Source organism: Felis catus, chromosome B4 (assembly GCF_018350175.1).
Source record: "Felis catus isolate Fca126 chromosome B4, F.catus_Fca126_mat1.0, whole genome shotgun sequence".
Taxonomy (NCBI): Eukaryota; Metazoa; Chordata; class Mammalia; order Carnivora; family Felidae; genus Felis; species Felis catus.
The window spans coordinates 89,045,467-89,059,205 of NC_058374.1; the positions used below are offsets into that span (position 1 = coordinate 89,045,467).

Genomic DNA, 13,739 nt, shown 5'->3' on the forward strand with positions numbered 1-13,739 from the left:
TGCCATCCTACAGCCTACTCCAGACAGCATAGGATTTTCAGAACCAAGTTCTCGGTTCTAAGATAATCACTGTTGTTGCTTCCAGGATCCTCGTTAAGTTAATCAAGCTCCTGATCCCGGGCAGAACATGGAAGGAGGTCACCCCCGTTTTCCCCAGTTCAAGGTGTAGCTCCAGGGTCTCTTCCAGTGTCCTGAGCATCTTGCCTGGCAGAAACCCCTCTGAGGGTCCAGGTGTTCATGCTGTTCTGACTCCCCAGAGGCCTTCCGGTATGGGGCATCACCACGTCTGTCCTCTCTGGAAGCATGCCAGGCTTTAAGGCTTTTGGATTCCTTTCATTCAGTTCTTCAACTAAGTGTACCCTTCTTGAGTCCCAGCCCCTCAGGCTCCTAATTGTTTCCAGATTGGATCTGATAATGATAATCTGATAATGAAAAGATTATTCATCTTTTAAAAAAACTTTTTAATGTTTATTTATATTTGAAAGACAGCAGAGAGAGAGAGACGGAGGCACAATCGGAAGCAGACTCCAGGTTCTGGGCTGTCAATGCAAAGCCCGAGGCAGGGCTCAACCCCACAAACCACGAGATCATGACCTGAGCCAAAGTTGGACGCCCAACTGACTGAGCCACCCAGGCGCCCCTTATCTTTTGCATTTTAATACTGACTTACACTACCTTAAGATGATTGCCTAGCAGCAAAGCAGCAGAAAGGCCAGTGAGATAAGCCTGATGGTGACAGGAGCGTGAGATGTTCTGAAAGCACATTCTTAAAATAGTCTATGTGGGAATCCCATCGGGGTATACAAACCATGTTATCCTGCTCTGGAGGCTTTATGTAATATTGTTGGTGGAGCTGTAAGCTTGCAGAGAATGAGAAGTATTGTCTGTAAAATGTATCATTGTGAAAATAAATAATAGACAGGTAGTTAATACCAGGAACACCTACGTGAAACATTGTCTTTATTACTAAGTATAACTAAAATTTTTTAACAGAAAGAAAACAGAGCAATTGGGACAATAATGAGTTTCTGCCTTCTACTAAAACATCATCCCAAATTCATTTCTCCTCCTCCATCTGATATCATTGGCTTGGGGAATCGAGACCAGGAAGGAGATTTTCTCGCTTTCACTGAAAAGTGATCACTACTGGTAGAAATTTCAGGCACGGTGATACACGACGCAGGAGAAAATGGTCAGCAAAATCCTTTTAGGGACCATAAAAAACTTAATCACCAGTGTGGCTGAAAATGATTCTAGCAAGCCACGTTTCCAAAGTGGATGAGTTCGCATGGACCAGGAGATGGTCGGCACAACCTTGCTGCAGGCAAACTGAGAAAAGGGACAGTGTCACCTGTAGCCATAAGGTTACAGATTCAAGCAGGGATACAGCCCCCTGGAGTTCACGTGATGTTAGGAAAGCACGAAGGGCATTCTCCCCCTCAGTGCCCCAGAGAGGAACACTTCCAAACTTGCTATTCAGAGAAGAGAAGGAGTCAAAGGTTTTTGAAGAGCCTGTTAGACCAAGGCCCTGTGCAGAGAGGGGAGATCTCTGCCCCTGGCTTCTAGAGGTGACCTACAGAGGTGCAAGGAGCTCTTTCCTGAAGCACACCAGGAGAGGCTGCAAGCAGCATCTAGAATTTTCCCGTGCTTTCCTGGGAATTATAATTTCTAGTGTGAAGACAGTAAGTTAGTTTATTTTTTTAAACACTTTATTTTGTAAATTTATTTGTTTATTTTGAGAGAGAGGGAGGGAGAGAGAGAATCCCAAGCAGGCTCCTCACTGCCAGCATGGAGCTCAATGTGGGGCTCAAACTCATGAACTGTGAGACCACAGCCTGAGCCAAAACCAAGAGCTGTAGGCTTAATCGAACTAGCCACCCAGGAGCTCCTACAGGAGGTTAGTTTAAAATCGTGGGGCTTCTCATCATACAAACTTGCTAGTTTTCATGCATTGTTACCTATTCCAAAGACTTCATTGGCACCTCTAAAATTTTTGCCATCTGCCCTCTAAAGACCTTTCTGCTTTTTTTTTAATGTTTATTTATTTTTGACAGAAAGAGAGAGAGAGAGAGAGAGAGAGAGAGAGAATGAGCGGGGGAGGGGCAGAGAGAGAGGGAGACACAGAATCCAAAGCAGGCTGCAGGCTCTGAGCTGTCAGCACAGAGCCCGATGCGGGGCTCAAACTCACAAACCATGAGATCATGACCTGAGCCAAAGTCAGATGCTTAACCGACTGAGCCATCCAGGCACCCCAGAGACCCTTCTGCTTTGTAAACAAACTCTCCTGAATCCTCAGTCTTTTGAGGATTCTGTGAAATACTACACAAGAAAAATGTGAAAGATGAATGTATTAGAGAAAGAGAACAGGACATGTGTACATACAGAAAGAAATGTATTATAAGAAGTTGGCACATGCTCTTAGTTTTTTTTGTTTTGGACAGCAACATGTAGAAGAATGAAACAAGACCACTTTCTTACACCATTCACAAAAATAAACTCAAAATGGATAAAGGACCTGAATGTGAGACAGGAAACCATCAAAACCCTAGAGGAGAAAGCAGGAAAAAACCTCTCTGACTGCAGCCACAGCAATTTCTTGCTTGACACATCCCCAAAGGCAAGGGAATTAAAAGCAAAAATGAACTATTGGGACCTCATGAAGATAAAAAGCTTCTGCACTGCAAAGGAAACAATCAACAAAACTAAAAGGCGACCAATGGAATGGGAAAAGATATTTGCAAATGACATATTGGACAAAGGGCTAGTATCCAAAATCTATAAAGACCTCACCAAACTCCACACCTGAAAAACAAATAACCCAGTGAAGAAATGGACAGAAGACATGAATAGACACTCCTCTTAAGAAGACATCCGGATGGCCAACAGGCACATGAAAAGACGCTCAACGTCACTCCTCACCAGGGAAATACAAATTAAAACCACACTCAGATATCCCCTCACACCAGTCAGAGTGGCTAAAATGAACAACTCAGGAGACTATAGCTGCTGGCAAGGATGTGGAGAAACGGGAACCCTCTTGCACTATTTGTTGGTGGGAATGCAAACTGGTGCAGCTGCTCTGGAAGACAGTGTGGAGATTCCTCAAAAAATTAAAAATAGACCTACCCTATGACCCAGCAATAGTACTGCTAGGAATTTACCCAAGGGATACAGGAGTACTGATGCATAGGGGCACTTGTACCCCAATGTTTATAGCAGCCCTCTCAACAATAGCCAAATGATGGAAAGAGCCTAAATGTCCATCAACTGATGAATGGATAAAGAAATTGTGGTTTATATACACAATGGAATGTTACATGGCAATGAGAAAGAATGAAATATGGCCTTTTGTAGCAACGTGGATGGAACTCACAGTGTTATGCTAAGTGAAATAAGCCATACAGAGAAAGACAGATACCCTATGTTTTCACTCTTATGTGGATTCTGAGAAACTTAACAGAAGACCACGGGGGAGAGGAAGGAAAAAAAAAAGTTGGAGAGGGAGGGAACCAAACCGTAAGAGACTCTTTAAAAACTAAGAATAAACTGAGGGTTCGTGGGGGGTGAGAGAGAGGGAGGGTGGGTGATGGGCATTAAGGAAGGCACCTGTTGGGATGAGCACTGGGTGTTGTACGGAAACCAATTTGACAATAAATTTCATATAAAAAAAAAGAAGTTGGCACATGCAATTATAGAGACTACTGAGTCCAAAATCTGCAGTGTGGGTGGCAGGCACGAGACCCAGAAGAGCCAGTGGGGCAGATGATGTCCTAAGGCAGTTTGCTAGAGAATTCACTGTTTCTTGGGGAGCCTGGTCTTTTTTTGTTCTATTGAGGGCTTTAACAGATTGAAAGAGGCCCACTCACACCATGGAGGGCAATCTGCTCACTCAAAGTTCACTGATTTAAACATTAATCTCCTCCAAAAACATCCTCCCAGTTGACACATCAAATAACTGTCGCAATGAAGCAAAACATAAATAGTTGTTTTGAAAGAATATTTCCTTTCATTGTTTTCCCTTTCTCTCCCTTGATGACACCTGGCTTTCCACAGTGAAACTCTTCTCCTTGCAACCTTTTCCATGGAGGCAACACATCCTCCCATATGGCCATGGTTGGCCATGTTGGCATTCTCTTAGCAGCCCAATGTCATTTCCAGACCATCTTTTCTCCCCGTTTGTGCAAAAAGCTTCTCCCTTCAAGCCCGTGCTGATAGGTTATGCTACCTGTTACTTCATGTTACTGTCAGTTTCCCACTGGTCAGTCTCTCACGTTCTTTGAGGGCTCTTGCACGCGATTCTCAATCCTTCCTCTTTAGCCCTATGCTGCCATGACCTGTGTCCATGCTGCTGATGCCTCCTTGAAGAGTTTCTTTGTATCCCCTCTCCTATGGACTGTGCTCCATCCCACTTCGGCTACCCTTTCTGTATCCTAGGCCTGACCTTCCCACGGAGCCCTTAAATGGAATTTGTTATTTTTCCGTCCTCAGCATTCCCTAACCCATAGAAACCATTTTATTTTGTCAAGTCCCCAGTGAAAGGGGAAAGACTCTTAGCCAAACAGTCTGAAGCAAGTAGGCACTAGAACAGAGCAAGAATGCAAGAATGGAGTAAGAAAGAAATTTCTACCAAAAGGTCTGGAGCTGCCCCCTGTCCAGTCTTCTAGTCACTGATCAATCCTCCTCACTCTCTCCAAAACACTGAGCCAAGGTTGGTATTTCCGTACACAAAATGCTTCAGTGGCTTAGCGGATAAGTCCTAAATCCTTACCGTGGCATACAAAGATCTTCACAATCAAAATTCTTAAGCCCTCAACGTTCAATGTCTACATACATACTCCGCTGCCTATTTAGTGAAAGACTTCCGGATTGCATAAACTATGCTTTCTCAGACCTCATTCCTGTGCACATTATTCTCTGTGTCTGGAAACACTTCTATTTTTATACTTCTGTTCACATAGCAAACTTCTAAGGCAAAGTGTTCTTCCCTGGACTAGCCTTTCCTGAACCTCCACAAGCAGAGATGAAACCCCCTCTAGGTGTTTCCTTTCCACCCTAGTTCCTACCACTTTATACTGCAATTACTTGTTTGTATGTTGGTCCTCTTCTTTCTACAACAAACTTTTTTACAACTTTTACAAAAAAAAGAAATATTTGTAAATTGAACTGGGTTGGGGAGATAAAAGTGCATGTTTAGTAGATTGTTAAAAAATGAAACAACTGAAAACATTAGGGTATATCTTCTATAGCAAGGATAAGTATTGTTTCCTGAATGGGCATGTTATTTAAGTATGATTGTTACTGTGGGTTGTGATTTTTTTTTTTAATTTCTGAAAAGCACTCGGATGTTGATTAGCTCCCAAAGGCCAGAATGGGGTTTCCAGGTGCAGAGACTGAGAGTTTCCTAGATCCTACAGCTTGAACACAGTAGTTCTAAACCAACTGCTGGGTGCTGGCCTAGGAGGGGAATGGGTGGTCAGGGAACAAGGATAAGGGTAAATTTTTATTGTATATCCTTTTGTAAAAAAAAAGTCACCTATTAATAAACAAATAAACATGCTTATTAAAGGGCAAACAAAGATTTTTTTTTTGTTCCCTGATTTCCTACAGTGGGCCTTAGGGTTTCCCTGAGCAAACCAGCAACGTTCCCTAAGAAAGAAAATGCTGCATCGTTAAAAATCTAAGGTAGCAGGATGGCGAAAAAGCAGTACTATGTGATGATAGTATGTTCTACTCATACCCAAAATCCAGAGGGATGTTATTTGTTTATTCATATATTCAGTTTAATTTTGTCGAGGCAAATTCAAGAATCAAAAGTATTTTGAAAGGAGAAAAAGCAATACAATTTTAATGTAAGAAGAATCTCAGAGATCTGTGGGGAAAATGAGGTGTTTTCCTATCACAGAATGAATTAGAGGGGGTATTTACAGGGTTATATTTCCTCTTTCACGTTTGGGAATGGGACTCTAAACCTCAAAAGTTGAAATATTTCCCAAATGTCAGATATGCTGGAGGTCAATGCGCCAAGCCACAGAGTTTGTTGCTAAGCCTAACATAGCTCTCTGTTTATCATGTCATCTGTACAGTATTCGTTTTATCATTGTCCTTCTAGCTGGGTGCCCTTCAATGACACTCTCTTACCTTGGTTTCTTCATTTGTAATTATAGACATACAGAATTATAGACATTGAACCAGATGTAGAAGATTCCTTCCAGTGCTAACAGTCTGTGGATACCTACACCAGCCCAGGAACCTGGGCCCCTTCCCCCCTGAAATTATTAATGAAGTCATTTCCATAAACCCATTCTCAGATCAGTTTAACCATCACAGCTGCCCTGAGACGTGATCCTTCCCACGGCTCCCAGATCAAAAGAGAACAATTTCTACTGGAAAGTATTTCTGGCTACTTCCAGAAAGTAGTCATTGGCACACTGTGACGTTCAAATAACGTGAGAAAAACCAATCGACATGCCGCTGTATTTTACTTGCCAATTTTAGAAAGGCTACAATCTCTGCCTGCAGCAGAAGAGAAATTCTCTACATGCGTGTAAGCTGAGACCCTCAGAGCCACTACGTACTCCTAAATGCTGAGGTCAGGAAGAGAATGCTTGCGTTTATTTCTAACACACCATAAGGCTACAGGAGACTGCTCTTGACCTCGCTAAAAAAAAAAAAATCCTCTATCTATAAATGAGAAAAGAAACTCAATTATCAAAATATTAGAAGAAAATATTTAAAAATTAATTCATGGTATAAATGTTCTAAGCAACAAGCAACCCTAACTTTTTAAAAGAAATGATTGATGGATTAGACCCTATAAAGACTTCTCAACAAAAAAAAAAAAAAAAAAAATAAGAAAAGCGTGTCCCTGTGGAGACACAAACTTAAAAGACACCTTTAATACCTTACAATTTTAGGTGTCAATTATACCTCCAATAAAGCTAAAAAAAAAAAAATAAAAAACCAGCAACTGATGGAGAGAAATATTGGCAGCATATTAGTAAATGCACTTTAAAAAATTTTTTTTAATGTTTATTTATTTTTGACAGCGAGACAGAGCATGAGCAGACGAGGGGCAGAGAGAGAGGGAGACACAGAATCCAAAGCAGGCTCCAGGCTCTGAGCTGTCAGCACAGAGCCCGACATGGGGCTCGAACTCACGGACTGCGAGATCATGACCTGAGCTGAAGTTGGATGCTTAACCGACTGAGTCACCCACATGCCCCAATACACGCTTTTTATAGTAAAAAAGAAAATCCCAACCCATACTTTAACCACTCAACTGACTGAGCCACCAGGTACCCCAGTAAATGCACTTTTAATGTCTGGAAAATATAAAAGCTTCTATAAATGAAAGTAAACAAACTAATGCAAAACTTGGCTAAAGATGCAAAGATAGAAACAGCCAATATCTGAAAAAAAATTCAGCTTGATAAAAATCATGTAGGAATTATATATTATTAGTGATCAGATAAACAAACTTAAAAAATAGATAATATCAATTGTTAGCATATAGGGAAATAACAGGCAGGCATGATTGGTATACATTAAGTTGCTTCTACCTGGTTGGTGAGTTCGACCCCCACATCAGGCTCTCTGCTGTCAGCGTAGAGCCTGCTTCAGACCCTCTGTCTCCCTCTCTCTCTGCCCCTCCCCTGCTCTCTCTCTCTCTCTCTCTCTCTCTCTCTCAAAAATAAACATTTTAAAAAATTATAAAAATATATATGATATATAAAGTATGTAATATAAAATTTTTATAAATATATAAATAAATTTATCTCTATATAGTTTAATAAATTATGGTACCTCTATATTTATATATACAGTAGTCAAAAAGAAGGAGGAAGATGAATATATATCCATATGGAGAGAACACCAAGGTAAGGCCAGGGCTCTCACAAAAAGCAAGTCACATTATGTGCACTTAAATGATTACATTTACATTACTGTAAGCACGCCAAAAGAAAAACCAAAGTGTACATTTGAGTAAGTACGTACACGTGGTCCTAGAACTGGATTTAAATACTACTCTACCTTATCAGATGTATGATCTTAGCCCAGTTACTAGACCCCTCTGTACTTCGATGTCCTCACCTGAAAAGGGCAGGGAAATATTAATACCTACTCAACAGAGTTCTTGAGAAGATTAAATACATACGTCGTGGGGACAGAATTGACACATGGCAGACAATAAATGTTGGTTCTTACTATTAATACTAATGGACATCATCTCTATGTTCTGGTTGACGATACCATGAAAGAGCCCTGCTCTTTTTCCTTCTTGAGAATACAGGGAGAGAAGGCTATTTTTTTCTTCTATGGTATTTATTTATTTTTTAAATATAATTTATTGTCAAATTGGCTAACAAGCAGTGTGTACAGCGTGCTCTTGGTTTTTGGGTAGATTCCCATGGTTCATTGCTTACATACAATACCCTGTGCTCATCCCAACAAATGCCCTCCCAATGCCCATCACCCATTTTCCCCTCTTCCCCACTCCCCATCCACCTTCAGTTTGTTCTCTGTATTTAAGAGTCTCTTATGATTTGCCTCCTGCCTCTTTGTTTGTAACTCTTTTTTTCCCCTTCCCTTCCCCCACGGTCTTCTGTTAAGATGAGAGAAGGCTATTTTGCAAGCCAACCCAGGTAGGAGTCAGTCAGAGTGAACGGCACAGCCTGGCCTTGTTCATTCAGCCTGCAGACCTAACACATAAAGTTCTAAGGCAAAAAGCAAGCAACGCTTGCATGGCAGCAAAAGGTCTGCCAGTAAATATGTGATTTTTCAAGTGCTTTCAACAAAAGAGGATCTCAGTAAATGTATATTGATCAAGTTAAGAGCAAAGTTACTGTGTAGCCTATCTGGGCACAGATTCTGATGTACAAGCCATATGATATTAGACAATAGCTTGAACTTTCCATTTTCTCTGAAAAACTGTGAACTGGAATGCCTACTTTGTGCTGTTGTAAGAGTTAATAATAGTATTTGAAGAGTGCTTAATAATACGGGAGCAAAGTAGGGGTTGAGTAGATGGTGGCTGTTATCATCATGGTCTGGGTATATCTACCCAAGCTGGCTTGTTTAACACTTGGAAATCAATTCAACTTCATGGGTGTCACTGTTTGTAAAGAAATTTTATGACTAAATATGTCTAACAGGACTAACAACCTAGAGTTTTTTCTAATTTTAGTTGTGCTGCTATATTATCTTATTCAATCTTCATAACAAATAACCCTAGAAATAACTCTTTCATGCATCTATTCATTCAGCAAATATGTGTGGGGACCCGACTGCATATCAGATACTGTTTTAAGCACATTGAGAATTAACATTTGAAGAGGAGGGTGGTGGAAGGTCCCCATCCTCATAAGTGCCTATAACAGAAAGAAAGAGAGCAAATAAACATGTAATAGAGTATCGGGTAGTAATAAGTGTTATCCCCTCCTATACAAAAAAAAAAAAATTGCCTCAGGCAAAGAACTTGGGGGAGAGAGAGAGGGAATAGTTATTTTATTTAAGATGTCCTGAAAGGCCTCTTTGAAGAGGTAACATTTGAGCAGAGACCTGAATGAAAGTAGAGAGCAAATCATGCAGTTATTGTAAGAAAGAACATTCTAGGCAGAGAGAACCCCACAAGTGCAAACATCCTGAGGTGAGAACATACTAGCTTAGTCAAGTGAGGTTGAAAACGTAGACAGAAACCACATGCTACAGGGGCTCTTAGGTCACCGCAAGATTCCTCAGGATTTTTACTAACGTGATGATAAACAATTAAAGGTGCAGAGCAAGGGAATGGCATACAGGAGTCCCTCTTCTCTGCAATTTTGCTTTCCACAGTTTGAGTTACCAAAAGCCAACTGCAGTAAGGAAGTAGAAGAAGAGTCTGACGACTCTTCAGAAGGCTGATGGCAGCCTAACTCTACGTCGCAATGCCTCCATCGTTCCCCTCACTTCCTTTCATTGTATTGGCATCTCATCATCCCACCTCATCACAGGAAGAAGGGTAAGTACAGTACAATAAGATATTTTGAGAGAGGGGGACCACTTTTATTAGAGTATATTGTTATAATTCCTCTATCTTATTATTACGAAGTTACTGTTAACTTCTTACCCTGCCTAATTTACAAGTCAAGCTTTGTCATAGGTGTGAATGTATAGGAAAAAACATGGTCTGTATAGAGTTCGGTACTATTTACCGGTTCAGGTATCCACTGGAGGTCCTGGAACGTATCCCACACAGATAAGGGGGAACTACTGAAATCGTGATGACTTCTACATTAAACACATGAGCTACTGCAGGTTGACAATAGAATGGAGGCTGGGACAAGAGTGGAGGCAGCCCTCTGGTTCCTTTTGTTAACACGTTAGGTATTGAATTTTATTAAGTGCTGCTTCCGCATCTACTGAAATGATCCATATGTTTCTTTTCTCTTTTTTTTTGGTTTATTATTTATTTGTTTGTTTATTTTTCTTTTCTTTCTTTATTTTTTTATATTTTTTTAAATATATGAAATTTATTGTCAAATTGGTTTCCATCTTTTAATGCGATTAGAAAATTACATTAAAATACATATTAATGTTAACCATCCAAAACTCATGAATAAACCATATTTGCTCATAATGAATTGTTAATGCGTTATGCGATTCCCTTTTCTTCTGTTTCGTTCAGGATATTTGCCATGTTTATAGGTGAGGCAGGCATATAATAATCTATTCTTACACAATATTTACCTGATTTTGTTTCAAGGTTATATCGGCCTCATGAGTTTGCTGGTTTCTCCTCTTTTTCTGTTTCTAGAATGGTTTTTATAAGGTATAAAGTACACACTTTGGAGATTTGACAAAATTAGCCTATAAAACTGTCTGAAATAAGGCTTAGGGTAATGAATGCATTTATTTAATGGTTATTAGTCTCAGATAGTGTTTCTTTTCAGCCCATTTGGACAATTCATATTTTTTTAGACAATTTAAAATGTTCTCTGAATTTTCAAGTCTATGTGAAGCTCTTAAAAGATTTAATCTATATTATCTATGTTTTCTCTTGTTTTTCATTGCCACCTTGCACCATCACCTTTGATCCAAACCCTCAAACTGGAAACCTAAAAGTCATCCTATATTCCTCTCTTTTTATCACTCCTTGCATTTATGTACAAGTCCCTTCCAAAGTACATACTGAATTCTTCTACTTTCCTCCATCTCTGTAGCCGCCACGCTGGTCATCATTCTCTCTCCTTTGCTGCAATAATCTCGTAACTGTTCTCCCCACTGCTGTTCTTGCACACGACCTCCTGAGTCCTCCAGCCTCCCCTCTCACCTCTCCCCCCATCACTCACAGCACTTCAGCCATATTTGTTCTCTGCCAGCTCTCAGAATAGGCCACTCTCATTCCTGCCTTCCAGTTTTTGCCATAGGTGTTCCTCCTGTCCTGGAAAGTCTTCCCTCACTTTGGAATTGATGAATTCCTGCTTCTTTTATATCTCATCTCATGTTGTGACCTCCTCAAACCGTTTTATCAGCAGCGCTTCTCCCCCATCCATTCCTGAACAGTCTCTGGTTCCATAACTTGTCCTCTCCACTACCTTTACCATGACTGTGGTCACTATTCCATTTACTTATTACTGATTTTCTGTTTGTTTGTTTTCCTCACTAGAACACAGACTTCATGAGGGTAGGGTCTATATATGTTGTTTCTCCACTGTCTAGCAGAATGCCTGGCACACATAAAATGCTCAATAAACATTTGTTTAATGATTGAATAAATAAATAATGAGTTTCAATTAAAAGGATCATTGTGAGCACAGGTAAGATTTAAGAAAGCTCAATATATAAATCAGGGAATTGCAAAATATTCCATCTGGTCAAAGCATGTACAGAGGTTATGGGGGGGGGAAAGTAAAAAGGTCATTTAGTGGCCAAATATGATAGAAGAGTTGGAATTATATTCATTTGCCGATAAGGAGCTGTTAAAGTTCTGAACTCTCTACTCTGACCATATCTGGTGGTGAGACTTTAGGAAAAAAAAAGACAGAAATAACACGTTGGATGCAGTGTTATTTACACTGAGTTTTAATAAGGTACCCCCCCCAAAATTTATGAAATTCACAACTGATCAATTAACAACTTTTCAGCACCATGCCTTAAGCCATCAGCGAGCTTTCCAGGCTCCTGGAACAACTCAGACACCTAAATCTACTAACAAGAAAATGAATGTAATGAATTCCACTGTTTTATTCGGGGCGTCTCAAAGTACTGTGTATAGAGAATCTCACTTATTCTCACAACCTATGAGACAGTGATAGGGTAGATTTTGTTCCTGTAGCCTACAATTAGAGTTTATTTTCTCTGATATGCCATCACTAGTAGCCTCTGGCATACTATGACTCTCAGTAAACACTAATAAAAAATTATATAACTATAGCAGTATTTCTAAATTTCCAGTGGATCTTTTGTGGTTAACTGTTGTAAGCATGATTAAGCCTGAATATTAAATTAAATGAAAGCTTAAAAAAGCAAGAGGAGGAGCACCTGTGTGGCTCAGTCAGTGGACCTGAGTATCAGCCTCTTGATTTCAGCTCAGGTCATGAACTCACAGTGATAAGACTGAGCCCCCCATTGGGATCAGTGTGGAGCCTGCTTAAAATTCTCTCTCTCCCTCTCCCCCCCCCGGTGTAGTCTCTCTCTCAAACCTTTTAAAAATGTTTGTATTTATTTTTGAGAGAGAGAGAAAAAAACAGAGAGAGAGAGGTAGCACACGTTGGGAGAGAGATGGAGACAGAGGATCCGAAGTGGGATTTGCACTGACAGCAGAGAGTCGGATGAGGAGCTCGAACTCACGGACCGGGAGATCATGACCTGAGCCAAAGTCAGATGCTTAACCGATAGAGCCACTCAGATGCCCCTCTTTCCCTAAAATTAAAAAAAAAAAAGGCTGAGGAAATAGCATTTTAGAAAGGTGGAGGGAAGGAGTGTCTGGGTGGCTCAGTCAGTTAGGTCATGATCTCATGGTTGTAAGACAGAGCCCTGTGTTGTGCTCCTCACTGACAATGTGGAGCCTGCTTTGGATTCTCTCTCTCCTCCTCTCTCTCTACCTGCCCCCTGTTCATGCTCTCTCTCAAAATAAATAAACTTAAAAAAAAATTAGAAGGGTGGAGGGAAAATAAAGAAGCATATTATAAATGACTGTTTCCAGAACATATTTTTTTAAGTTTATTTTTAGTTATTTTGAAAGAAAGAGAGATAGTGTGCACATGCATATGCACGCATGAGTGACGGAGGGGCAGATAGAGAGGGAGAGAGAGAATCCCAAGCATGCTCCAAGCTATTAGCATGGAGCCCGACGCAGGATTCAAACTCACAAACTATGAGATCATGACCTTAACCAAAATCAGGAGTTGGACGCTTCACCAACTGAGCCACCCAGGTGCCCCTCTAGAACACCTTTTTAATTAAAATGAAAATCATAGTTTTGAGACTCCTTATGTTATTTCAAATTAAAATTAAGAAAACAAAATCTTATAAATTCAAAAGTAATTGTGGCTCACACACAAAGTTTCAGACTTGCATTTCTTTCATTAAACCCAGGAAAGAAAACTATTTGAATGAAAAGGAAATGAAAGTTAAACAGTCAAAATAAATATATGGGACAATATCCTAGTTATCATTTCTAGTTAAATTATTTTCTGCTGATAATATCAGGAGTGTGGTAAGCGGAAATACAAGTGACCAAAAACCAATTCTTTCAAAGC

The 13,739-nt window shown here is 40.2% G+C and overlaps 1 long non-coding RNA gene across 2 annotated transcripts in view; it reads left to right on the forward strand.

The window, feature by feature from the left end:
• Positions 1–13,739, forward strand: part of LOC123386625 — an 88,639-nt gene that overhangs the window by 57,846 nt on the left and 17,054 nt on the right. For both annotated transcript variants that reach the window (XR_006600824.1, XR_006600823.1), the window contains exon 2: positions 9,832–9,997. This is a non-coding gene — a long non-coding RNA (uncharacterized LOC123386625). The remainder of the gene's footprint in view (positions 1–9,831; positions 9,998–13,739) is intronic.